This window comes from Dipodomys spectabilis, unplaced genomic scaffold, assembly GCF_019054845.1.
Source record: "Dipodomys spectabilis isolate Male_0828 unplaced genomic scaffold, ASM1905484v1 ptg000131l, whole genome shotgun sequence".
NCBI lineage: Eukaryota > Metazoa > Chordata > Mammalia > Rodentia > Heteromyidae > Dipodomys > Dipodomys spectabilis.
The window spans coordinates 826,852-841,590 of NW_024870808.1; positions in this window are offsets into that span (position 1 = coordinate 826,852).

The window sequence follows — 14,739 nt, forward strand, 5'->3', positions numbered from 1 at the left end:
GAGCTCACTATTTCCAGGACCAGCTGACACTCCCCCAAACATACCCAGATGGCATGATACAGCAAGCACATAATGTAGCAGGGATGAGGCACATGGACCTTCCTCAGGACTACCTACAGAGTAGAGGGGCCCAGTGCAAAGTGACAACACAGCACCTTTTGTTCAAATATTAATACTTTCCAGATAGCAAAAGGAGAAGGTTAAACTAAGAATAAGCCTTTTCATTTGTCATCCCTAGAAATTGAACTCAGGGCCTGAGCACTGCCCTGGATCTTTTTTTGCTCTAGGCTACCACCCTACCATTGAACCATACCACCACTTCCAGCGTTTTGTTGTTGCTGTTGTTGCTATTGTTGGTTGTGAGGCTTGAACTCTGGGCCTGGGCACTGTCCCTCAGCTCTTCAGCTAAAGGTAAGCACTCTACCATTTGAGCTACAGCGCCACTTCTGGTTTTCCATTGGCTTACTGGAGATAAGAGTCTCACGGCCTCTCCTGTCACGGCTGGCTTTAAACGGCCATCCTCAGATCTCAGCCTCCTGAGTAGCTAGGATTACAGGCATGAGCGACTAGCACCCAGCCTAATTATAAGCCTTGCTTCTGATGTTCAAGTCACTGAGCCTGAATTCATCTATTGGCTAATACTACTAGTCATTTCCTTAGTTGAGGTAATAATATCTATTTGTGGGGCATAAATGAATTAACTCTGTAGGAATCTTAGAATTCAGAGTAAACACCATTTTTGTGCCTCAAAATAAGTACTACAAGTAGCATTTTAAGATGTACTCTGAGGAGATGGGAAGGTGGCTTAGTGGTAGAATGCTTGCCTTGCATGCATAAGGCCCTGGGCTTGATTCCTCAGCTCCACATAAGAGAAAAAGCCGGAAGTGTATGCTCTGTGGCTTAAATGGTGGATCACTAGCCTTGAGATGAAGAGCAGAGGGATATGGTTATGGGAAGGCAGGGATTAAAGGGGAAAAACAAAGGAGGAGGCAACAATGCTTGATAAGAAATGTACTTGTTACCTTGCTCACGTAATTGTAACCCCTCTGTATAGAATTTTCACAATAAAAAAAACTTATAAAAAAGAGGCAGAGGGATAGAGCCCAGGCCCAGAGTTCAGCATCCATGACCAAAAAACAAAATTGTGCACTGAAATGCATGCTAAAAGTTACACACTTAGGTACAGAGAAAGTTTGAGGAGTAATCTGAATATCACCTCATTTCAAAGATGCAGACTGCTCTTCAGCTGCTGGCTCCTGACACCTCTGTAGATCACGAAGGCACCAGGCAAGAAGAATCACAGCCATCACTGAGGCTGGAGCCAGTTTTGTGGGATCCAATGTTGAGGTGCTGGAGGGCAGGGAGAGGCTCCTTAAAAATTATGAAATTAAGGCACTCTTAGAATACATCAGTAAGTGATGACATGTCACTACGTCTGGACTCTCCCATTGCAAGATCATAAAAATGCCTGTGGCCCCTGCACCACCAAAGAGAAGGATCCACCAGTGTATCAGATGGCCAACTGTTAAGAGATTCTCAAAGTGGAAGAGAACGGGCTCAGACCTATGGTGAATCTGACACTGGCCACCACCCAAGCTCAGAATGTCAAAAGTCATCGATTAGACTGAACTGGTAAAGAAAGTAGTGCTAGACCAGTACTGGTGGCTCACACCTGTCATCCAAGCTACTCAGGATGCTGAAGGCTGAAAATCATGGTTTAAAGGCAGTCTGTTCAGAAAAGTCCATGAGCCTCTTATCTCCAATGAACCAGAAAAAAAAAGCTGGAAGTGGAGGTGTGACTCAAGGGGGAGAACATCAGCCTTGAAAAAAAAGCTGTGTTGACAAGTGATGCCTGGAGTTCCAGGCTCAACACCAGAAGGGGAAAAAAAAGGAAGGAAAGAAAGGGGAAGGGGAAAGGGGGAAAGGGAATGAGGGAAGAGGAAGGAAGGAAGGAAGGAAGGAAGGAAGGAAGGAAGGAAGGAAGGAAGGAAGGAAAGAAGAAAGGAAGGAAGGAAGGAAGGAAGGAAGGAAGGAAGGAAGGAAGGAAGGAAGGAAGGAAGGAAGGAAGGAAGGAAAGAAGGAAGGAAAGTAGGAAGGAAGGAAGGAGGGAGGGAGGGAAGGGGGGAAGAAGGGAGAGAGGGAGGGAGGGAGGAGGAATCTAGGACACAGGAACTGTCCTGGATATGGAAGGGGCTAGTGTGGATATGAGACATGAGTTTGAGTTCCAGCATCTCTTGAACAGGCATCTCGTTCTTCCCCATAGAGCCTTCCTGCTTCACAGCTGGCTGCCTACCTGGCACCCTGCCCCCTCTGGGCTTGTTTCCACAGAGCAGCTGCAGCTGCCACCCTGGAAGAACACAGAATCGTGTCACCTCCTGCTTCAGTACCTCTGCAGGGAAAATCCAAAGTCTTCAACTTCTGTTTGAAGGCCCTGCACCTTATCAAGTGCTACCTTCACTGCTCAAAACCTAGGAGCTGGCCAGCAGGGCCAGATAGGCCAAGCCTGGGTGAGAGGAGCTACTCTGCCTGCAACCTCTTTCTCACCAATGCCCCAAGCACTACTGTTCCTCCAGATATTTGTTTATACTTGCTTTCTCCAGCTCTGAAGACAGAAATCAAACCTTAATCAGCTTAGCTCCAGCTAGCTAGGAGCTTCCATTGTATTCTCCCCAATGTGTCCTGGGGGTATTTCCATCAGGTCTTGCCATTCTGCTCCACTGTAACAGTCCAGCCTTGCTGCCTAGCCATGAGCGCAGAGATGGGGGAACACCCTGACATCTTGATTGTCCTTTTCAGAAACTCGGCAGGCACTTGACCAGTCACAAATTGATGAATGACTGCTACGCAATGCTAGAGGTAAACAAGGGCTGGGGTTCAAAGACAGACTGGGGTGGCATTCTGAAAAAGCCAAATCTCTGGGAAGTAGAAGTGTGGCTCCAGTAGGAGAGCACCAGTAAAGTGCAAAAATCTAAGTGGGAAGCCCTGAGTTCAAGCCCCAGTACCAGTATACCAACCAATGAGAAAAGAACTACAATGTGCTCTCATTGCCACTAGTGACCTGCAGGATAACCCAGCACCAGAGCTTTGGTGCCACACATTGTCTCTAAGAAGCCAGCAAACATAGAAATAGCAGACACCATCTCCTTTTTGCTGAGCTTCTTGTAACACAGACCCTTGCAGGAGCAGCCTAAATTCATTTCTTATTCATTTCCTTGGAACACCACTGCTGCTAAACTAGGACAAATCCTAGAACAGGCCGCCCACCTGTCCACCCACCTGAAAGGCAAAATGGGTTTAACCTAACACCAGGAGATCTCATCTGAGAGCATCCAATTATCAAAGACGAAAAAAGTTAAAAAGAAAAAAAGCCCAGGAAAGAAAGGATAAATCTGGCGTCAAGATATGCTCCTTCTCACCAGGCCCAAAGAAACATAGGTCCCATGGTTTCCCTTACTTGCAATAACTAGTGTATGTCAGGGACAAGCAGAAAAGGTCAAAAGCTATGTACTATGACCAAATAAGATGATGTTAAGGGAAATGAACCCCAAGATAGGGACACAAGTGTTTTTTTTTCTTTCTTGCTAATGTATTTATAATGTACCATGTGATTTTTTTTGTTTCTTTGTATGCTTCTCCCCCAAGGTATAACCCCTGTTTTCATTGTATTTGATGTGGATGTACTGCATCTTGTATATACACTTTTCTAATTTGGGGAGGGAAAGGGAAAAAACAAAATGCTTAAAGAGGGATATAGGTTGACCCATTGTAACAATGAGATTTACAAAGACACTATGTTGAAAAATGAATTTTACAATTTAGGCGGGGGTGGTGGATGGAGCGTGTGGAGTTTAGTTGTGGAGGTGGGAAGGAAGGGATGGTAGAGGACAAACAAAGGAGGAAGCAGCAATGCTTGATAAGAAATGTACTCATTACCTTACTCATGTAACTATAACCCCGCTGTACACTATTTTTACAATAAAAATGTATTAAAAAAAAGATTTACTCCTTTCATTTAGGTGTTTTCATATCTATTATTTCAACTATTCTTATAAAATTTTCCTGAAAATACTCCAAATGATAGAACTCAGAGATAATTGTCCTCGTTTTACAAATAACGACAGTGAGGCTCAGAAAGGCTGGGGCATGGTTCAATTAATAGAGCAACTGAATAGTAAGCAGTGGGCTCTGATTTCAAATGCTAGTACAACCAAAAAAGGAGACAGAGAGGAAGGATGGTATGGAGGGAAGGGAAGGGAAAGAGGAAAGGAGGGAAGGGAAGGGAAAGAGGGAAGGAGGGAAGGAGGAAATAAGGGAAGGAGGGAAGGGGTCAGGGCTGACATGAAAGGAGGGTAATGAATGATTCCCCCACATTAACCACTCTACAATTATTCTCCATTCTGCATTCTAAAGAAGTTTGAAAGAATGGTTGGATAGTACCTACTAGGGTTTCAACTGTGAAGGGCCTGTGCTTGCTAGGCTGGTACTCTACCAAATATTGTTACTCTACCACTTGAACCATACTTCCAATACTGTTTTTCATGTTTTTTTTTCAAGATAGGAGTCTATTCACATCTTTTTAAAAAATTAATACTGGTACTGGGGCTTCGACTTAGGGCCTTGTGCTCTCACTTGGCATTTTTCCTTAAGTCTGCTGTTCTAGCACTTGCACCACACCTCCCCTTCTGGCTTTTTAATAGAGAGAAAAGTCTCACAGATTTTTCTGCCTGAGCTGCTTTCACACTGTGATCCTCAGATCTCAGCCTCCACATTAGCTAAGATTATAGGCATGAGCTACCATTGTCCAGCTTTTATCTATTCTTCTACAGCAGCTCCAATGTCTCCTTGAGATTTATCTACCAGGTAAGAAAGCTAGGAAAATTCTGTCTTCATCTTCTCAGAGCCTGTCACCACCTCCCCCACAGCCCAGGGGAACCTTGTCCCAGACTCCCTATGTTAGTGAAATGAACTCCCTTCTCATAGTTTAGTACACTCCTTCCCCTCTCCACAGATTAGCATGCTCCCTTCCTAGGCAACACTAGGCCCATTTAAAAAGACAGTAAATAATCAGCCTCCAACCCCTTTACAAACTTGAGATGGCACTTCTCTGGGGCAGCTACCACCATATAAGGCAACAAGCTCCCCTTAGTGTGACCTTCAGGTCTGGGCAGATGCAGGGCCTCTTACCTACTATTTGGACAGCAGCCTAGTCTGCCATGATGAAGCCCCTGGCCCTCATGTCCACACCAGGTCTCCACCTCCTAGGCACTTGTATCACCTCTTAAACCTCCGAGGTTATACAGGTCACCTCAGACAATACCTAGTGATTCTTCTCACTTCTCCCCTGTGAGAAGGGGTCTTGCCAGCCCCTCTCCCAGCAATAAACCTTCCTTTGTTCTCTATACATGGCTGTCTGTGTGGTTCTCTGGCAAAGGGCAAATACTGTTCTTTTACCTAAAAATCATTTACCATCCCTCTAAATTACCGATACTCCCCCACTCCATGGTGCAGAGCATAGGTTAAGTGTTTTTTTGTTTTTAAATCTCACTGGATTGTGGATTGATCATCTCCAACAACAAAATAGGATGAGTGTATCTTTGTCTCCAGCTCGTTGATCTCAGCAGACTTAAACCTTTGGAAGGAAAAAAGGTTTCTCTGCATCCTATGTGCTTTTCAGAGACCACCTTACTATGAAGTACCAGTCTGGTTAGTTTCTTATCAGTATTCTTAATTTTTGGGTGCCAGTGGTTAATACCTGGAATCCTAGCTACTCAGGAGGCTGAGATCTGAGGAGGCTCAGCGCTAGCCTTGAGCTGAAGAGCAGAGGGACAGCACTGAGGCCCAGAGTTCAATGCCCATGACCTACAAAAAAAAAAAAAAAGAAAAAAAAAAGAAACAACCTGAGAAGTCTGTGAGACCTTACCCCCAATTAACCACCAAAAGCCAGAAATGAGATGGGGCTCAAATGGTAGAGCATCAACCTTAAACACAACAACTAAGGGAAAATGTTCTGGCTCTGTGGTCACACCCCAGTAATGGCACAAAACTACAACAAGAAAAAACGATATTTCTAATACCCACTGTCATATTTATTAATTTGCTTGTTTACCACCTAGATGTCTCTTCTACAAGAATGTAAGGCACATATCTTGATGGTTACATAGCTGGTACAACAATAAATGTACTGAATGAATGGATGAATGACTAAATTCATCAAACAACCAATGAATCAATCTTATTTGCATTTAACCACTGTCTAAAGCCCACAATACTCATTTGCAATAACCAAATTAGGTACAATAGTCAAATAACCTCATGAAGTAGGATAGATAGTAGCTTTCTGTTTTTCTTCAGCATAAAAATAAAACAAATGCACAGAAATGGAGGGACAAAGGATGAACAAAAAGCAGTGGTAAGCCTGGAGCCAGTGGTTCACACCTGTAATTCTAGCTAGTCAGAAGGCTGAGATCTGAGGATCATGGTTCAAAGCCAGCTGGGCCAGGAAAGTCCATGAAGCCCTTATCTCCAATAAACCATTAGAAAATGGGAAGTGGTGCTGTGGTTCAAGTGGCACAGTGTTTGCCTTGAGCTGAAGAGCATAGGAACAGCGCCCAGGTCCAGAGTTCAAGCCGCACAACCGACAAAAAATAAATAAAAGAACAGAGGGGAAAGCTGAAAATATATGAAGGCAGGAGCCACCTCCTCCCTAGAGCTTCCCTCTGCTACCATCCATTCTGATTTTCACTTTCTCAGAACTCTCTAAGAAATCTGTCTCCCTTCTCATCATCAGTTATAGAGCAGAGCATAACTTTTCTAGAAGATGTAAACTTCTGGAGTGTAGATCAGTGGCTGCACCTTGGATCCCTTGTACCATTCATGATGTCAAGCACACAACAGGCTCTCAAATGGCCTCCAATTCTGTCACACTCCTCCTCTGAAGAGCTGGAGTCTGGTGCTCTTTCTGCACAGAGGCAGCATTTCAGGTATATTTCTAACTAAGAGAAGAGAGTGTCAAGTATTATGGATATGTTCAGACTACATTTAGGTCAAAGAAGGAATGGAGCTGTCAGCTTGATCTCTTCCTCCTTCTGAATAACTTGCTATAGGGAAATCCAGCTACAACACTATATTGTAAGCAGACCACCCAGCTCCAGTTGAGACCCCAGAAGGATGAAGAGCTAGACATCATGACTATAATTTCACATGACCCAGACCACTTCATACAGCACGGTGCAAATCCCGGAACCATAGAAACTATGAGGTGTCTGTACTATAAGTCACCAGATTCTAGAATTTGTTAGGAAAGGTGAGGAGAGCAGTGAAAGGGAAAGAAGGGGAGGGGAGGTAAGGGGGAAGGAACTTGAACTTGGCTTAGGTGCTGTCCCTGAGCTTCTTTTGCTTAAGGCTAGCACTCTACCACATGGGTCACAGCACCACTTCTGGCTTTTTGTGTTTATGTGTACTGAGGAACCCAGGGCTTCATACGTGCTAGGCAAGCACTCTATCACTAAGCCATCTTCCCAGCCCTGGGAGCAGTTTTTTGTACCTACCACACAGTATTTAGTTTGGATCCAGAACAAAACTGTTTGTGTCAATGTAGCTGGAACTCAGATCACACAGAGATATTGCAGTCAAATAACAAAGAACAAGGACCATGTATTCACGCACAGGTATTCAATGCTTCTGGTAGAGCTCTCTTAATCAGGAGAGTGGCTTTAGTTAAAGAACATGTATGGGCAGTGGGCTTCATTAATCCTCTGTGGAAGGGAGGATCTTTTCTAAGAATTAAAAAAGGAACAGAAGTATCTAGAAGAGATTAAGACAGTTATCCTTGCCTCTGGGTCCCTTGGTGTGCTATGGCTGACGGTAGCATAACAACAATCTCTGCCTCTGTCTTTGCAGGGCTAGTCTTTCCAGCAAAGTAGGATTAAGGCCCCACTCTATTCCAGCAGGAACACCCCCTTAACCATGTAACTACAATAACCCTATTTCTAACTAAGGCCATATTCTGAGGAATGAGGCTTAGAATTTAAACAAGTTTGTTATTGTTACTCTGTGTGTGTGTGTGTGTGTGTGTGTGTGTGTGTGTGTGTGTGTGTGTGTGTGTGTGTTGTGCTGGTACTGGGGCTTGACTTCTGGGCCTGGGAGCTGTCCCTTAGCTTTTTCACTTAAGGCTTGTTCTCTACCACTTGAGCCAGACTTCTGCTTCTGACTTTATGGTGGTTAACTAGACACTAATTGGACATTGCTGCCTGAGTAGGCTTTGAACTATGATCCTCAGATCTCAGCCTCCTGAATAACTAGGATTACAGGTGTGGGCCACTGATGCCTAGCTTCACAGATCTTATTTGAAGAAACAATTCCATCTGTGACTCCTTTTATCCCTTCGTGGGAGCTGTGGGCCTAAGAAAAGACGGAGTCACTGGACTGCAGCCTTTCTGCTTAAGACCTATCTCTGGACCCACAGGACATTCACACCAGCTGCAGCAAACACCTTCCCCCCAACACAGTAAACAGAGCTCCACATTTCCAGAACAAAATCTAACCCCAAAGAGAATCTTTTGTGCTTTAAAATACCATCTGAATTATGTAACTGCAGCCCTCTATACATCATCTTTATTATAGTAATAAAAACTGGTTGTAAAAGACATCTGAAGGGAGAGAACTAGACAGATCCTCACTCAGAGACACCACCCACAAAGCCATGTAGGCCAAAGGGATGGACAGATTGATGCTAATGGACAATTTTAAGAGGAAGTCTCCAATCAAAGTTCAGGCTAAGAACTAGCTGCTTTTCCAGAAAGCTCATCCTTCTGAGGCCTCTGATCTCACCAGAGGAGATGAAAGCACAAGAATGCAGCCTCTTGAGGGAAAATGTGTAGTGTCACCTAGCACCAAGAGCAGAATAACTTCCAAATGACATACAAGGGAACAGCAGCAGACAAGAGTCCTGGATGGCCAGGCATCCATGGCTCAACCCTATAACCCTAGTTAGTCAAGACGCTGAGATCTGAGGATTGAGATTTGAAACCACATAGGGAAGACAAAGCCCTCAAACTCTTACCTCCAATTAAACACCTTAAAGCCAAAAGTAGAGTATAGCTCAAATGGTAGATTCACAGCCTTGAGAAAAAAATGCTAAAGGCAGATGGGAGCCGGTGGCTCATGCCTGTAATCCTAGCTACTCAGGAGGGTGAGATTTGAGGATCACAGTTCAAAGCCAGCATGGGAAGGAAATTCCGCAAGACTCTCATCTTCAATTAATCACCAGAAAACTGGAAGTGGTTCTGTGGCTCATGTGGTAGAGCACTTACCTTGAGCTGAAGAGCTGAGGGATAGTGCTCAGGCCCAGAGTTCCAGCTCCACGACTTACAAAAAATAAAAGAAAGAACTGCTTAGGGACAGTGCCTAAGCCCTGAGTTCAACCCCCAATATTAAGAAACACACACACACACACACACACACACACACACACACACACACACACACACACACACACACACACACACACGGAATCTCAGCAGGAACACAGCAGTCAGTCAAGATATTGAGTGCTACTATATGCTTGTCTTTACTATGGAAGAAGCAGTATATAAGACAGATGAAGTCCTGAATCTTACAGTGCTTACGACCTACTGAAGCAGAAAAACAAACATGTAAATCAACAAGGAAGGTGATTCTAGTCAGTGTACCATTCACAGGTATGTTGCAGAGTGATAAGGGAATTTCCAAATGTCAGCTCTAACAGATGCTTATCAAACCAGATGTCTATGGTTCATTTCTGTAATCCAAGTTACTCAGGAGGCTGCTATATAAGGGACCACGATTTGATGCCAACCCTCGTAGGAAACATCCATGAGACTCTTATCTTCAATTAACCACCAAGAAAGCCAGCAGGGGATCTGTAGCTCAAGTGGAAGAGTACCAGCCTTGAGCAAAAATATTCAGGGTCAGCACCCAGGCTCTGAGTTCAGGACCCAGGATGAGCACACACAAAAAAAACAATAACAACAAAAAAGGCTGTCTGAGATGACACTAGAGCTGAGACCTAAAAGGTGAAAAGAATCAAGTCAAAGTTGTTAGGAAGAGCATTAATTCATTCTATGAGTAAAGACCTAAGGGAGGAAGTGAGCCTCCTGTGTAAGACAGCCAACAGGCTGGAGTGCGATAGTGAACACAACCAACACACACAAAATGAGGCTGGAGGGATACACAGGAGGCAGACAAGGCAGGAGCTTGGACTTGAGCAGTAGCTGCAAGGCACTAATGAATTTTAGAAAAGAGAAAGGAGCCTCTGAATTTACTCACAAATGCATTCTCTGGCTGGGTATTAAGAATGGACTGAGATTCCAGCAGAGGTGGGGAGAAGAGCTGGGAGCCTTGAGCTGGAATCCAGGAAAGCTAGACAGGGTAGGAGGAGAGAAATGGGTGGAGTCAGAATCAAGGTTTGGGCCAGACTCAGTAGGGAACTCAGATCTTAACTAAGATCCCAGGGCCGAAGTCACTCTCCCAACTCACACAACATACAGATAAGGACACAGAGGCTTTGCCAATTCAAGGGTCTACCCAGAGTCAAACAGTTCAGGATGACCCCCCCTCACAATGCAGGACTTCTACCAGGAAGAAATCAAAAGAGGAGTTCGCAAATAAAGCTTTATTGAAACACAGCATATTCAGGTGATGAATGTACTATGTGCAGCAATACATACTACAGTGGCAGAAGCGAGTGGCTATACTGGAGACTGTATTATACACAAAACCTAAATTAGGCTCTGGACTAAATGATCACAGACAACATACTGGTTAAATTTGGAACTAGAGATTCCAGAGACAAAAGAAGTGTAAGTTTCAGAGGGTAAATCTTGGGGATCCTCTCCCCAGCCAAAGGCTCACCAAAGAGGCTGTCCTGCTGAGAAGACTCCTTCAACATTACTTCACTCCTGGGAAGGCCTTAGGAAAATGACAAACACACCATAACATCCATGCCACTATGCTTGTACAAATTATATTCTATAAGCATTTCCAAAAGACAGAGTTGAATTCTACCTGCCAGGAAAGATAAAGGAGACAAAAATGATGAAAACCTCTAAATCACTATGGGCCACAGCAGATTACCTAAGCCTTGCTGAGCTTTACTGAGTGAGATCCCCAACACTGGGGTGTATTCAAGTCAAAGATGGCTGTCCATCTGACAGAGAAAAAAGTTAAGAGAGATAGAGATTAAGAGAGATAGGACAGGGCTGGGAATGTGGCTTAGTGGTAAAGTGCTTGCCTAGCATACATGAAGCCCTGGGTTTGATTCTTCAGTACCACATAAACAGAAATAGCCAGAAGTGATGCTGTGGCTCGAGTGGAAGAGTGCTGGCCTTGAACAAAAAGAAACTCAGGGACAGTACCCAGGCCCTGAATTCAAGTCCCAGGACTGGCACAGAGAGGAGGGGGAAGAGGTTGGAAGGGAGAAGGAGGGACAGGACACGGAGTGGAGCAATTGTGGGTTCCAAAATGGTGTCTTATAGCCACTACACACACACACACACACACACACACACACGCAGCCTAACACCAACTGGGAATGAGGGAGGAGGAATGACACAAATACACACAGAGAGAGGAGAGGGTTGAAAGCAGGGTTGGGGTAAAAGAAGCACAGTAACACCACAAGGAGAACCCCACAAGCCCAGGGGGAAGGAATCCATACCTGGGCTTTCCTGCCCTTTACCTGCTGCAGAGGGAAAGAGTACTAAACCTGATGATTCAGGTTAAAAGTCATCAAATGTCCCTTTAATACCTCTGGCATGGCACCTGGCAGCCCTTAATGTGGCCCATTGTTCCCTAGCAGGGCTTTGGTGGCAGGAGCAGTCAGTTGTCTTGCCAATTGCCAGGGGAATGCAGAGAGCAGAGGGAGGAGACGGCATGGAGGAGGGAGAAAAAGGCAGGAGCACCAAGACTCATGCAACGATGCCTCTAGAAGACCCTCATCCCACAGCCCACCCCAGATGAAAAGATGACTCACCCCCTTGCCACAGCACCTGACAGCTGCCCCAAGGAAGGTCAGGTGGGAAGAGGTATGGGTCAAAAAACGAAAAAGCCCCACCCTATCCTTTCTTCCTGTGATAGTCCTCGGGCTTAAACACAGGGGCCTGCCTGGGCACTAGCCCTAAGCTTTTGTGATCGAGGATAGTGCTCTATTACTTAAGCCACAGCTCCACATCTGGCTTTTTTTGGTGATTCATTGGAGATAAGAGTCTCCCAGATTTTGAACCATGATCCTCAGATCTCAGCCTCCTGAGTAACTAGGATTACAGAGCTTCTGGCTCTGACAAGCCCAGTTTTAGCTGTACTCTGCTTGTATGGGAGACAGGTAAAGCTCTACTTTACAGGCCAGGAAACAGATGGTCCAGGGAGGTTAAATGTCTGGCTCCTGAACTCAGTCAAACACAGCAACCAAACAAGCCAGGCACCAGTGGCTCATGCCAGTAATCCTAGCTACTCAGGAGGCTGATATCTGAGGATCATGGTTCAAAGCCAGCATGGGCAGGAAAGTCTGTGAGACTCTTATCTCCAATTAACCACCAGAAAACAGAAAGTGGGCTGTGGGTCAATTGGTACAGCAATAGCCTTGAGCTGAAGAGCTGAGGGACAGCGCCCAGCCCCAGAGTTCAAGCTCCACCACTGACCAAAAATCAAAACAAAAAAGGAAGTGATGGGCTAAACGAATGGCAGCTAAATGAATAGACTTATATATTATATATCCTCTTCATTACGATTCTTACTAGTAGTATTTTATGTTGTGTCTTTCATCATCTAAGAAAGCTGAGGAAAATTCTGCATTCACAGCTTCAACTTCTCAAAAACTCAAGAAAAAGAAGAAAAACTGGGGCTGCTTTTTGTTTGGCCCTTCCTTCTCCTATCTCTATTCAGCAGAGGGCAGCAAATAGGAAGCATGGAAAGATCAAAGAGTGAGAAAGAGAGCCACATGGAGAAACAGCTACACATTCATAAATACACACCTACCCACCCACAGCAAGCAGAATTGTTATCTTCCTCTAGCTTTCAAAGTATGAACATTCCGCCTCCTCCGGGCGGGGGACGGGGGAGGGAGGGGATGTTGGAAGTTGAAGAGACAGAAGTTCTTTTTCAGCTCAAGAGATTTTCAGTGAGCTGACTTTGCATGCAAATGAGAGAGGGGCAACTCTCAGAGCAGGGAGAGGAAGGCAGCCACAGAACTGACAAGATAATTCTCAATGAAGACAGCTTTCAACTACTCATCTTGAGGGAATAAGGCTGGCAAACCTAACACCCATGCTCTTCCCAGTGAGAAACTGAGGCCCCTGACATTAGCATCTCAGCCCAGGGGTGTCAGAGAGTGCTGATCTACAGGATGCAGGTTCAGTGCTCCACAAGGACAGGGATAGATGGAAAACGGGTGGCCTTTTGAGGGTCAAGTCTAGTCTCCTCGATATCGGCAGGAATCTGGCATGGACATCTGTCAGCCTCTTCTCAACTATCTTTCCCACCACCACAACCAGGAGTAGCCAGCCTCTCTGTGTAAATGCTCTTTCAATATGACCAGGGTGGCCCAATCCCATCCCTAGCTCTAAGGTAGGATAAGTCACCCAGCACAGCCCATCTTCCTGACTAGTGATTGAGAATGAATCCTATCATAATAACACATCAGATCCAAAGTGGACCAATAAGATTTAAAGAGATCATGCTAAGATAATAGGAAAAGACATTTCTTATCTTTCTACAGAGGCCACAGAGACAGATTCTCTCCTCTAGGTTCTGCATATGGATATAATGTCAGAAAGCATTATCATATTTTACCACCAAGGTGAGGAGGGGTGAGAGGAGTAGAGTGCTCAGTCTAAGATAAAGGCAGAACCAAGAGAACTCAGAGAGAAAAAGCCCATGCCCTGACAGTCCCACAAACTTCCAGATCATACCATACCTGAAGCCAACTAGAGCTAGTGTTTCTTCTTAATCATTTAAGCCTGCCTGGCTCAATTTATTACTTGCACGTGATAGTGAACTGGCCCTACTTTCCATGCATAGCAGTGACAGTGCCACATGGCACGTGTGATTTACTTTCTCTACTTTCCTATTGAAGCCCTTCAGGTTATTCTGCCTTCAGGTTATTGTACTTTCCCTTACTTTAAAAGTAAATCCAGGCATGGTGATTCAGGCCTGTAATCCTAGCTAAGGAGGAGGTAAAGAGTGAAGGATCAGAGTCAGCTTTAGTCAAAAAAAAAAAAAAACAAGAAGTTTGAGAGACTTCATATCAACCAACGACTTGAAGCAGTGGGGCATGCTTGATATCTCAGCTATGGGAGAAGCACAATGGCACATGTTTATCTTTCCCAGTGACAAAAGGAAGCAACAGAATCACATTGCAGGCATAAAATGAGATCCTACCTTGAAAATAACCAATACAAAATAAGGCTAGAGGCATGGAGTAAGTGCTAAGCTCCTACTTAGCAAGGGCAAAGCCCCAAGTTTAATCCTCAATATAACCAAATTTAAATAAAAAATTATAAACCAAGTGCCTATAATTCTAGCAACTTAGGTGACTGAGAGCAGGAGGACACAGTTTAAGGCTAGCAAGGAAGCCGGGCGCCAGTGGCCCACGCCTGTAATCCTAGCTTCTCAGGCAGCTGAGATCTGAGGATCACAGTTCGAAACCAGCCCAAGCAGGAAAGTCCGTGAAACTTATCTCCAATAAACCACCAGAAAACCGGAAGT